This window comes from Microtus ochrogaster, linkage group LG1 (genome assembly GCF_000317375.1).
Source record: "Microtus ochrogaster isolate Prairie Vole_2 linkage group LG1, MicOch1.0, whole genome shotgun sequence".
Classification (NCBI taxonomy): Eukaryota; Metazoa; Chordata; class Mammalia; order Rodentia; family Cricetidae; genus Microtus; species Microtus ochrogaster.
In genome coordinates this window covers 1,844,763-1,857,246 of record NC_022027.1, presented here as the reverse complement: position 1 = coordinate 1,857,246, position 12,484 = coordinate 1,844,763, and the positions used below count along the sequence as shown (strand labels likewise).

The window sequence follows — 12,484 nt, the reverse complement described above, 5'->3', positions numbered from 1 at the left end:
ATGGGAACTTCTGGGTTTTCACAGCCTTTGGCTATGTGGAGAAAATAAATAACATTTTCAGCTCCTGGTGATTGAAGCTGTTCTCTGAACAGTAGGCAGAAATATTCATTCAGTAGTTGCTCTTAGCAAATACTTATTTAAAGACTTAAATTTCTAGTTCTCAACCCGTTTGCCAAAGCTCTATCTCCAAGCAAAAAGTGTTTACATTTCATGATTTATATAGCATTAACAAAATCACAATAATGAAGTTGTAGTGAAATAATTGTATGTTTGGGGGTCACCACAATGTAAGGAACTGTATTAAAGATTCACAGCGTTAGGAAGGTTGAAGATGACTGACTTAAATGGCTATGGAGAGTGAAACCTTTCTTAGATGACTAAAATTGAGCCTACCTATGCCAAAGTCTATCTGATCTATCACTTCTCTTCTATGCTGTCTTTCAAAGAAGCATCTTGGGAAAAGAAAGGAGTTGTATTGCAATTTATTAAGTAATTTGGAAAAGAATTTTATGTGACAAAAGCTGAAGTTATTTATCAAATGTTAATTAGGAAGATTTTAACCTTCCCCTCAAAATTATAATTTCAAAAAGATATTTGAATACCATAATTCCCATAGCCCACTGTAGAACAGTTAAAGGGTTTCGATTTCACACAAGTAAATATGTAAAATGTCTTTAATTTTCAGCATCAGAAATTCACATTTCAAGCATGTGTGAACAGTAATTCCACTGGTAACATAGATTTACATTAAATTGTGAATGAAACACCTCTTCCCTTTACATATTGTAATCAGAAATGAAAAAGATTTGGGAGTGCTTTGATGGATGCTCTTTCATTTCATATTCCCAGTGTAAAACTGACTGGGATTGTGGGGAAAGAAAAGTAGAATTAAAGAGAATGTGGGAGTCTCGCAGGTCTGTAGATACTAGAGAGAAGCAGTCTCATCAATCATGGTTGAGCATCTTCTGTGACCTGACAGAGGACTGAGTTGTTCACTATTTCACATTCAGTCAGTCATAGCTGCTGTGGAATTACATTGTAAGTGACATTTTTAAAAGTTCTTTAGAAACTTTTATATATAACTTTATTATAATGAAGTAGCAAGTGTTTCTTTAAGCACCTTTTTGTTAACCACCATAAAAGCAAAATGTGGAAGACAGAGACATACAAACATTTAAATTATTAATTTAATGGAGGTTCCCTTTAGAAAATTAGAATAAGAAATGCCCTTTTGCTGTCAGGCAATGGTCTGTACCCTGTCACTTGTATTTTAAATAAATGTTGATTAGCCAGTAGCCAGGCAGAAACTATAGGTGGGGCGACCAGACAGGAAGTAGAGGTGGGGCAATGAGAATTCTAAGAAGAGGGAAGTTTCAGTCTGCAGTCATCACCCAGAAAGAGAGAGAGGAAGCCAGATACAGAGCAAGCAAGATGTGACTACCTCACTGAAAAAGGTACCAAGCCACATGGCTAACACAGACAAGAATTATGGGCTAATGTAAGTTATAAGTGTTAATAAGAAGCCTGAGATACCAATCAATTTATAATTAATATAGACCTCTGTGTGATTTCTTTATGATTTAACGACTGTGGGAACCAGGCAAGACAGAAACCTCTGTTAACACCCTTTTGCTATTTGGAGTGAATAAAGAGTGTCTTAGCTCTTGGGGAAGCAGGGTATTCTCTGAGCAGCAGAACAGCAGAGAGACATATTCTTCAACTTCTTATAGTGAAACACAATGTACACAGAACACCCACTCAGTCAATGAACATTTGATGGACATCAACTATGTCAGAAATGAAGCTAGATATTGAGTATTAAACTGATTTTTGAAGTTAGCAATAAGCTAATTGTAAGTGGTATAATTCAAAATTCTATTATATAAAAATATTTTTATTCAGCAAATCTCATCAGGTGTTGGATATTAGAGTTTCAAAAACTCTGAACATGTCTGAGATCTGACTTAGAATATACTGAATATCTTATCAGAGGCACTGGAATAGTAAGCTCTGGTGGAAACCACCTTTAATGCCAGCACTTGGGAAGCAGAGGCAGGTGCATCTCCCTGCATTCTAGGCCAGCCTGAACTCTACAGAAAGAAGATCACTGGAATAGATGGCATTATCTGAAATAGACAGACCATTACCTCTTTCATAGAAACACCAACTTCCTCCCTGTCAAAAATGAAAAATTTTAACCCCTCTCTCTTTCTTGGTATTTATGCGCGACTCTGTTTTTCTCTCCAATCTCTCTCTCTCTCTCTCTCTCTCTCTCTCTCTCTCTCTCTCTCTCTCTCTCTCTCCGTCTATGTATGTCTTTCTCTGTCTCTCTCTCTCTGTGTTTTGGGGGAGGGAGAATTAAGGCCTATCAGGCAGAGGAGCCAACCAGAAGTCTTCCTGGCCTGCCAGAGGCTCTGATCCTGCCTAGCCAATGAGGGGCGAGCATGTGATATCAATGGCTCACAATGCTTGGGTGCTAAGGGTTTATTAGTTTTTCTCTGTTGTTAAATGAATGAGTCTGCTGTGTCCCTTTCACCAGACCCCTTGTGTCTGTGCTCATCGACATTGCACTTTCTCACCCCCTCTCTGAGGAAGACGTCAGGGCCCAGCTACATCTGCCATCTAGAACAGGGACTTCTAGCATAGGTTTTGAACTTACCCTGGTCAGTTATTTTTTTTATTGTGGCTGTAATTTTTAGGTTTTGCCTGGAACAGGTTCTAGTCATTTCTCTCTTCTCACTTGATCCCCAGTTTATTTTTGGTGAGAAAGCCTCTCAGTGTGTGTTCTCAGTCCCCATCCTTTCCTTCTTTTGTGTTGTCTGTCATGCTTGTCTGCCCGGTCAGTTAAGGAAGACATATTTTTTTTTTCCTTTTGTTTTGCCTGAGGTCTCCACATAAGGGCTGTTACATTAGGATGTGGAACCAAGGCTTGGCTCCCGAACAGCGTTCCTAATCAGGAAGCTGTATGAGCATACAGTCCTTCTCAAAAAAACAGGGAAATACCCCACTGAACATAAAACATGAAGGTCCAACAAAATTTTCCAGCCCTGTGGACTGCCGTCGTCTCTCTGACTGTTGGTAGTCTGCTATTTCCCTCTACAAAATGGGTAATCTCTCCCTCACCTCCACCCCTTCCATGTCTGATCCCTCTACATCACCTGGTGATGAGGAGACAGACATACCAAGCCCTGTGAGACTAACTGAGGAGAGCACAGTCACAGTTAACACCACAGGTGCCACTTCTCTGTCAGTTCCACTCCCTCTGTGGGAGGCGACATCTCTGGGGCGGTCATCTTGGAGTGAAGTGCTGCGAGATCTGCCTGTCCTCGAAGGCAGAAATTCCTTTACACTGCGATATGACCCCCCAGTCAGTGCAGTCCCCGCTACTCCCGTCTGAGGCCCTAAAGACCAGCAGAAGCCTTCCTGGTCAACCTGGGATGAAATACCATTAATCCCACACCAAAATTGTACAGGTTTATCCGTGATGGCCATAACTTCTAATAAGTGCCTGAATACTGAATCAGACTTTTCTGAGCTCAAGGCAGTTGCTCATTGAAAACCTGAATAAGTGTCAATGGTATGGTGTCCATATTTCAAATATCCACATTGTGTAAAGTGGAGATTTCATTCCTTTGAGTGCTCTTTGGGTTACTCCCTGAAGGTAATGGTATTTGGTTATAGAAAGAGCAAATAGGACATCTCCTTATAATCCCATTAGCTTGTTGCCATGTAATACAAAACTCTTTCTTTAAACCTTTGCTATTGACATGACTTTTTATGAAATTCTGAGGCCTTCAGCACATCAATAATCAATCAATTTCTGCATTACCTTGTGCTAGAGGACCAGGCACAAGGATTGGTTTTATGCTATGTATATGGGACAAACTTATACCTGATTATATCTTGAACCTGTATGAATAGTTGTGGCAGATGCCATGATTCTCCTGCCCCAGACGGACGCTGGTTAGACTCATGCTGGTAAGCCACAGTCAAGTGGCGATACACATTAATAGAAATGGGTTAATCAAGATGTGAGAGTTAGCCAGTAAGAGGCTAGAGCTAATGAGTCAGAGAGTGTTTAAATGAATACAGTTTCTGTGTAATTATTTCAGGTGTAAGCTAGCTGGGTGGGACAGAACAAAGGGCTTGCATTTCTCTTGGGCAGCAGGACATGGCCCACTCCTCCCCACTACAGATTGGCTAAGCTAGCCAGGACACAGCCTGAGCCCCTTCTACAAAAAATAGTGAGGGCTTTTGAGCGGCAGCGGCTGAGCTCACGCATCTGCTGGGATGAGCTATGACGGCGCCATCACCGTCTTCTTGCCCAATGGCCACCTCTTCCAAGTGGAATACACGCAAGAGGTGGTCAAGAAGGGCTCCACTGTGGTTGGTGTCCGAGGAAGGGACATTGTTGTTCTTGGTGTGGAAAAAAAAAGTCAGTGGCCAAGCTACAAGATGAAAGAACAGTCCAGATCTGCGCTTTGGATGACAACGTCTGCATGGCCTTTGCAGGCCTCACTGCTGATGCAAGGAGAGTCATCAACAGAGCCCGGGTAGAGTGCCAGAGCCACTGGCTGACTGTGGAAGACCCATTCACTGTGGAGTCCATCACCCGCTACATTGCCAGTCTGAAGCAGCGCTATACTCAGAGCAATGGGTGCAGGCCATTTGGCATCTCTGCCCTCATTGTGGGTTTTGACTTTGATGGCATCCCTAGACTCTATCAGACTGACCCCTCGGGCACATATCATGCCTGGAAGGCCAATGCCATAGGCTGGGGCGCCAAGTCAGTGCGTGAATTCTTGGAGAAGAACTACACAGATGATGCCATCGAAACAGATGATCTGACCATCAGACTAGTCATAAAGGCACTTCTGGAAGTGGTTCAGTCAGGTGGCAAAAGCATTGAACTTGCTGTCATGAGGCAGGATCAACCTCTCAAGATTCTAAATCCTGAAGAAATTGAGAAATATGTTGCCGAGATCAAAAAAGAAAAAGAAGAAAATGAAAAAGAAGAAACAAAAGAAAGCATCGTCATGAAGTGTGCATTATTTGGAGCGGCTTTCAGCCTTGGTGTTGCGGGCCTTCTGTCTGCTTGTCCCGGAGCCCAATAAACATCTCCATTTAAAAAAAAATAGTGAGGTCAATTCTGTATCTTCTGGTATAAATTCAGTGGTTTCAATATGCAAGACTACTCTTTCAGCATATTGTGAATCAGTAACTATATTGAGAGGTTCTTTAAAATCTCTAGTACTATGAGAATAGCATATAACTCTGTCTTTTAGACAGGATTATAGAGGCTTTGTTCTACTTTACTTAAATCTTCTGATTTGTAATCTGCCTTTTCTGATTCATGTGCATCAGTATAAAATGTATGGGCTCCATTTATTGGTACATCACATACAATTCATTGAAGAATCCAAGTAGTTGTCTTTAAAAGCTTAATTCTATCAATTTTGGGATAATTGCTATTAACCTCTCCTAAAAATTAACACAAGCTTTTTTCCATGGTTCCTTGTCTTTCCATAATTTTTTTTTAATTTCATCAGTAGTAAAGGACACTATAATCTCTGCTGAGTTTATACCTGCTACTTGAAAAAGTCTTAATTTTCCTTTTATAATTAATTCAGAGACCATTTCTACTTAAGTTTTAAATTTTTTACTTGTTTGATGTGTGAAAAAAGATTTATGAAGATTGTTTCCCATTCTGTAGGATGTCATTTTGTCTTGTTGACTGTGTCCTTTGCTTTACAGAAGCTTTTCAGTTTCAGGAGGTCCCATTTATTAATTGTTTGTCTCAGTGTCTGTGCTGCTGGGGTTCTATTTAGGAAGTGGTTCCCTGTGCCAATGTGTTGAAATGTACTTCCCACTTTCTCTTCTATAAGGTTCAGTGTGGCTTGCTTTATGTTGAAGTCTTTTATCCATTTGGACTTGAGTTTTGTACATGGTGATAAATATGGGTCTATTTTAATTTTTCTACATGTTGATATCCAGTTATGCCAGCACTACTTGTTAAATATGCTTCCTTTTTTCCATTTGATATTTTTTGCTTCTTTATCAAAGATCAGGTGTTTGAAGATGTGTGGATTGATATCTGAGTCTTCTATGTGGTTCCATTGGTCCTCCTGTCTGTTCTTATGCCAGTACCAGGCTGTATTCAGTACTGTAGCACTGTAGTAGAGTGTGAAGTCAAGAATTGTGATGCCTCCAGAAGTTCTTTTATTGTACAGGATTGTTGGCTATCCTGTTTTTTTTTTTTTTTTTTTTTTTTGCTTTTCCAAATGAAGTTGAGTACTGTTTTTTTGAGGTCTTTGAGAAATTTTGCTTGGATTTTGATGGGCATTGCATCTCCAAAATATACAAAGAACTCAAAAAATTGGACACCAAAAGATCACATAATCCAATAAAAAATGGAGTACAGACCTAAACAGAGAACTCTCAACAGAGGAATCTAAAATGGTTGAAAGACACTTAAGGAAATGTTCAACATTCTTAGTCATCAGAGGAATGCAAATCAAAACAACTCAGATTCCATCTTACACCTGTAAGAATGACCAAGATCAAAAACACTGATGACAACTTATGCTGGAGAGATTGTGGGGAAAAGGGAACACTTCTGCATTGTTGGTGGGAATGCAAGCTGGTACAACCTCTTTGGATGTCAGTGTGGTGATTTCTCAGAAAATTAAGAAACCCCACAGCTGGCAAGCCCCAAAGAAAATCACACAGAGATCTCCATAAGTTATAAAACTGATTGGCCCATTAGCTCTGTCTTCTTATTAGCTCTTGTAGCTTATATTAACCCATTGTTCTTATCTATGCTAGCCATGTGGCTCTGTACCTTTCACAACAGGCAGCTCACATGTTGCTTCTCAGTGGTCTGGGCAGGAATGGGGAATGGGCTTCCTCCTTCACAGCATTCTCCTGTTCTACTTCCTGTCTGGTTTACCCACCTATACTTCCTGTCTGGCCAATCAGTGTTTTATTAAAATACATGATTGGCAGAATACAGGTAATTCTCCCACATCACTTCCCCCTTTTTTTTTCTTAAGCAAAGGATAATATCCATAGTTCATTTTTTGGGAATATGGGCATAGTTATCCAGGCTACTTTCTGCTGGTTGGGGGTGCTGATAATCTTATGGGGACCTAAAGAAAATTATCATCAAGTCCTGACTGGAGTATCCTGTGAGTCTTGATCACCTCAGGCAGCAGTTTTGAATCTGTTTTGGATATAGAACTCAGACACCCGGGTCATCTGTTCCTACTGGAGATTTCTCAGGTGGTCTTCCTTGATCAAACTGGATTTTTCTTAACTCAGAATGAATCCAAATCCTCTCATTTTCTGTGGAAATCAAAGCAAAATCTCTTCTCCAAAGTAACATACCTTTTGACTTCAATTTTGAAGTCAAGGTATTTTTAAAATACCTATCTTTGATTAATTTGGCAGTATTTATAAGCAAATATCTTTTAGCAGCTGTTGCTCCTTCCTCAGCATTAAAACAATTCAAAGAGAGCATAATAGCATACAGTATCAAGATTCTCTGTGTATTTTCCATCTTTATGTGTCTTTACTTAGCCTCTGTTTCTTTTATTTTTACTTTTACCCTTTGAGACTGGTTATCTGTATATCTTTGTCCTAGAATAACTCTGCAGAACAGGCTGTCCTTGAACTCACAGAGACCCATCTATCTCTGCCTCCCAGGCATTGGGATTAAAGGTGTGTCCTGCCACATCTTGAAGTAACAGAGATCAATCTACCTCTGCCTCCCAAGTGTTGGGATTAAAGGTGTGTACCACCACATCCAACTACTCTCTTTTTTAAGAACTTTAACCTTTAGCCTACATATATTTTTTAACACACTGTAAACCATTTAGAGGTTTTTTTCCTTTGAATCTCTCTTTACTATATATCTCTCTTTTTCTGACTATATGAGTCTTTAAGGAGAGGATTAAAGCCATGGCTTTGATGACTGGATCCAGCCCATTCCTTAGCTTTCCAGCCTCATGGTGGAGGTATTGGCTGTAGCCATGTTTATTGCCACAACTCTATGGAATTTCAAGGTCCCTGCCAGCAAGCGAGCTGCAGCATTCTGCTTACAGACCACACTCAGTCGACTGCCTGCCTGAAAGAGTCAGAGTTTGCCCTAGCAGGACAGCCCAGAAAGCCAGCATTTTAACATGGCACAGCTTTTTTCCTGCTACATTTGAAAACCGAAAAGCATGTGGTCTTCTTTTTATCAACACTATTTAAGTGTTTTTTGGCAGGACCTCTTAAAGAGCTGCAGGGTTTTGCAGCTAAAGCTGAATCAGGAAGTCTCTCTTAAATGAGAGTGCCTCTAGCAAGCAGAGCAGACCCAAGAAATTGCTGCTACCAAGAAAACATGATTTACTCTATTCTTTCCCAAGCTTTCTCAGGCTTTTTATGGATGTAGTTATCCATGTGGGCTCCATTTTGTAACACGAGGGTCTGCTCATTGGGGTTTCCATCCCATCCAGTACCCCACAGCCGGTAAGCCCCATAGAATATCACACAGAGATCTCCATAAGTTATAAAACTGATTGGCCCATTAGTTCAGTCTTCTTATTATCTCTTGTAGCTTATATTAACCCATTGTTCTTATCTATGCTAGCCATGTGTCTCTGTACCTTTCACAACAGGCAGCTCACATGTTGCTTCTCGGTGGTCTGGGTAAGAATGGGGAATGGGCTTCCTCCTTCCTAGAATTCTCCTGTTCTCATTGCTCTGTCTCTACTTCCTGTCTGGTTGATTTGCCTATACTTCCTGCCTGGACAATCAGTGTTTTATTAAAATACATGATTGACAGAATACAGATAATTCTCCCACTAGCTCAGTCGGTAGAAGCATAAGACTCTTAATCTCAGGGTTATGGGTTCGTGCCCCACGTTGGGCGCCTGATGAAGGCATAAGTCATAAACAATCCCACACCGGTTCAGAATTATGATTACTAGAATAGTTATTTATTTAAAGGTGAAAACTTACAGACCACCGTCCCAGACAACTGCCTTCTATGCAATCAGGAAAGGAGCCTAGTTGCCGGAAGCAGAGCCAAAAGCAAGAGAGGGAGCGGAGGACAGTTGCTGCTTTTTTAAAGAGAGAGAGAGAGACCACTCCCCAATGAGCTGGTATCTCAGCGGCTATTGGCTGAAGGAGCAGAAGGAGCTCCCGCAACACAACCTACCTCCAGAGCCAATAATACCACTTTTGGGTATATATCCAAAGGATGCTCAATTGTGCCACAAGGACATGTGCTCAACCATGTTCATAACAGCTTTGTCTGTCATAGCCAGAACCTGGAAACAACCTAAATGTCCCTCAATAGAAGAATAGATTAGAAAATTGTGGTACATTTACACAATGGAGTACTACACAGCAGAAAAAATAACAACAGCTTGAATTTTGCAGGAAAATGGATGAGACAAGAAAACATTATTTTGAGTGAGGTAACCCAGACACAGAAAGACAGTTATCACATATACTCACTCATAGGTTGTTTTAAAACATAAAGCAAAGAAAGCCAGCATACAAACCACAATCCCAGAGAACTTAGACAACAATGTGGACACTAAGAGAGACTTACATAGATATAATCTACATGGGAAGTAGAAAGTATAAAAAGACAAGATCTCCTGAGTAAATTGGGAGCATGGGGACCTTGGGGGAGGCTTCAAGTGGGGGAGGGTAGAGGCAGGGAGTGGAGCTCAATAAATATCAATAAAAAAGATTTATTATAAGATAATATCTTCCCACTTGCCCCCAAACTTGCCTATCCTCCATCAACCTTGGTTAAACTATGAAACACAGCTTGTTAAAATACTGATGGAATGAAGAGCTTTCTATAATACAGAGTGGATCAAGAGCTTGCTACAATACTGATGAGACCAAGAGCTTGTTATAACACTGAGGGAACCAAGAGAGACGATCAAGAGAGTCAACCAGTAGAGAAGACCAAGAGAGCAGGCTTAGAGAGACTTCAGAGGTTCCCAGAGACACAGACATTGACAGTACAGAGAAGACCAAGAAAAATTACCAAACACTCAGACAACCACTGCAAGGATTGGACCAAGATGCAAAGACAGTGCCGGCTTCATTTGAAGAAAGAGATTAGTAGGTGCCAATTCAAGAATTTATCCAAAACCACCATGGTAACACCAGAACCCAGTGGTCACACAACAGGAAAACTTGATCATTCTATCCCAGAGAAGCATAAGAAAATGCCTTTAAACATAACTTTATGAAAATGATGGAGCCCTTTAAAGAGGAAATGAAAAACTCTCCTAAAGCTATGGAGGAAAAGGAAAACAAAATATTGGAAGAAATTAATAAATCCCTCAAAGAAAATCAAGAAAAAATAATCAAACTGGTGAAGTAAACAGTTGAAGACTTGAAGACTGAAATACAGGTAATAAAAAAACACAAACCAAGAGAATTTGAGATATGTAAACAAATAGGAACTACAGAGACAAGTATAACCAATAGAATACAAGAGATAGAACAGAGAATCTTAGGTGTTGAAGATACTGTAAAGGAAATAGACTCATTTGTCAAATAAAATATTAAATCTAAGAATTTTTTTACACAAAACGTCCAGGAAAACTAGGACACCATGAAAAAAAAACCTAAGAATAATAGGGTTAGAAGAAGAAGAACTCCAGCTCAAAGGCACAGAAAATATATTCAACAAAGCCATAGAAGAAAACTTTCCCAATCTAAAGAAGGATATCCCTATGAAGGTACAAGAAGTTTAAAGAATACCAAATAGACTAGATAAAAAAAAAACCCTGTCCCTTTGCCATAAAATAATAATAATAATGAAAAATATACAGTATAAAGAAATAATATTAAGAGCTACAAGGGAGGCCAGGCCATGGTAGTGCATGCCTTTAGTACCAGTACTCAGGAGGCAGAGGTAGGAGAATCCCTGTGAGTTCGAGGCCAGCTGGGTCTACAAGATATAGTTCCAGGACAGCTAGGACTGCTACACAGGGAAACTCTCTTTCAAAAAACGAAGAAAAAAAAACAGCTGCAAAGGAAAATTGTCAAGTAACATATAAAGGTAGACCTTTTAGAATTGTACCTGACTTCTCAATGAAAACCATGAAATCCAGAAGGTCCTGGGAAGCTTTCAATCACCATTGATGGAGAAAACAAGATATTCCAAGACAAAACCAGATTCAAAAAATTTGAATTCACAAACCCAGTCCTACAGATAATACTAGAAGGAAAACTCCAACACAAGGAAGCTAACTGTACCCACAAAACACAGGCAACAGATAATCCACATCAGCAAAACCCAAAGAAGGGAAACACACAAACACTACTACTGAAAAATAATAGGAATTAACAACCACTGGTTATTAGTATCAATTAATCTATAAAAAGACATAGCCTAAGAGAACGGATATGAAAAAAGGATCCAGCCTTCTGCTATATACAACTCAACCCCAAAGACAGATACCACCTCATAGTAAAGGGTTGGGAAAAGATTCTCCAATCAAATAGACCTAAGAAACAAGCAGGCATGACCTTAAGTGTCTTTTGGCATTTTGAACTTCTTCTGTTGAGAATTCTCTGTTCAGATCAGTGCCCCATTTTATAATTGGGTTGATTAGCCTTTTACGGTCTAGTTTCTTGAGATCTTTATATATTTTGGAGATCAGACCTTTGTCAGTTGCGGGGTTGGTGAAGATCTTCTCCCAGTCAGTAGGTTGCCTTTGTGTCTTAGCGACAGTGTCCTTTGCTTTACAGAAGCTTCTCAGTCTCAGGAGGTCCCATTTATTCAATGAGGTTCTTAATGTCTGTGCTGCTGGGGTTATACGTAGGAAATGGTCTCCTGTGCCCATGTGTTGTAGAGTACTTCCCACTTTCTCTTCTATCAGGTTCAGTGTGTTTGGACTGATATTGAGGTCTTTAATCCATTTGGACTTGAGTTTTGTGCATGGTGATAGATATGGATCTATTTTCATTCTTCTACAGGTTGACATTCAGTTTTGCCAGCACAATTTGTTGAAGATGCTCTCTTTTGGTGTTCATAGGTTTGTGGGTTAATGTCAGGGTACTGAGAACTCAAGAACAATGGCAATGGGTTTCTGATCCTACTGCACGTACTGGCTTTGTAAGAGCCTAGGAGTTTGGATGCTCAACTTACTAGACCTGAATGGAGGTGGGGGTTCCTTGGGCTTCCCACAGGGCAGGGAACCCTGATTGCTCTTTGGGCTGAGGAGGGAGGGGGACTTGTTTGGGGGAGGGGGAGGGAAATGGGAGGCGGTGGAGGGGAAGAGACGGAAATCTTTAATAAATAAATAAATAAATAAATAAATAAATGTAAGAGCTACGTAGAAATCACTAAACAAACAGCATTGTAATTAATAAAGTTTCTCTGTGATTAAAAAAAAAGAAAGAAGCAGGCATAGGTATTCTAATGTCTAACAAAATATGTTTCAAACTAAAATCAATCAGAAGA

The 12,484-nt window shown here is 40.0% G+C and overlaps 1 pseudogene; it reads left to right on the top strand.

The window, feature by feature from the left end:
* Positions 1 to 4,290: 4,290 nt before the first annotated feature.
* Positions 4,291 to 5,114, top strand: LOC101990157 (annotated as a pseudogene).
* Positions 5,115 to 12,484: the final 7,370 nt, after the last annotated feature.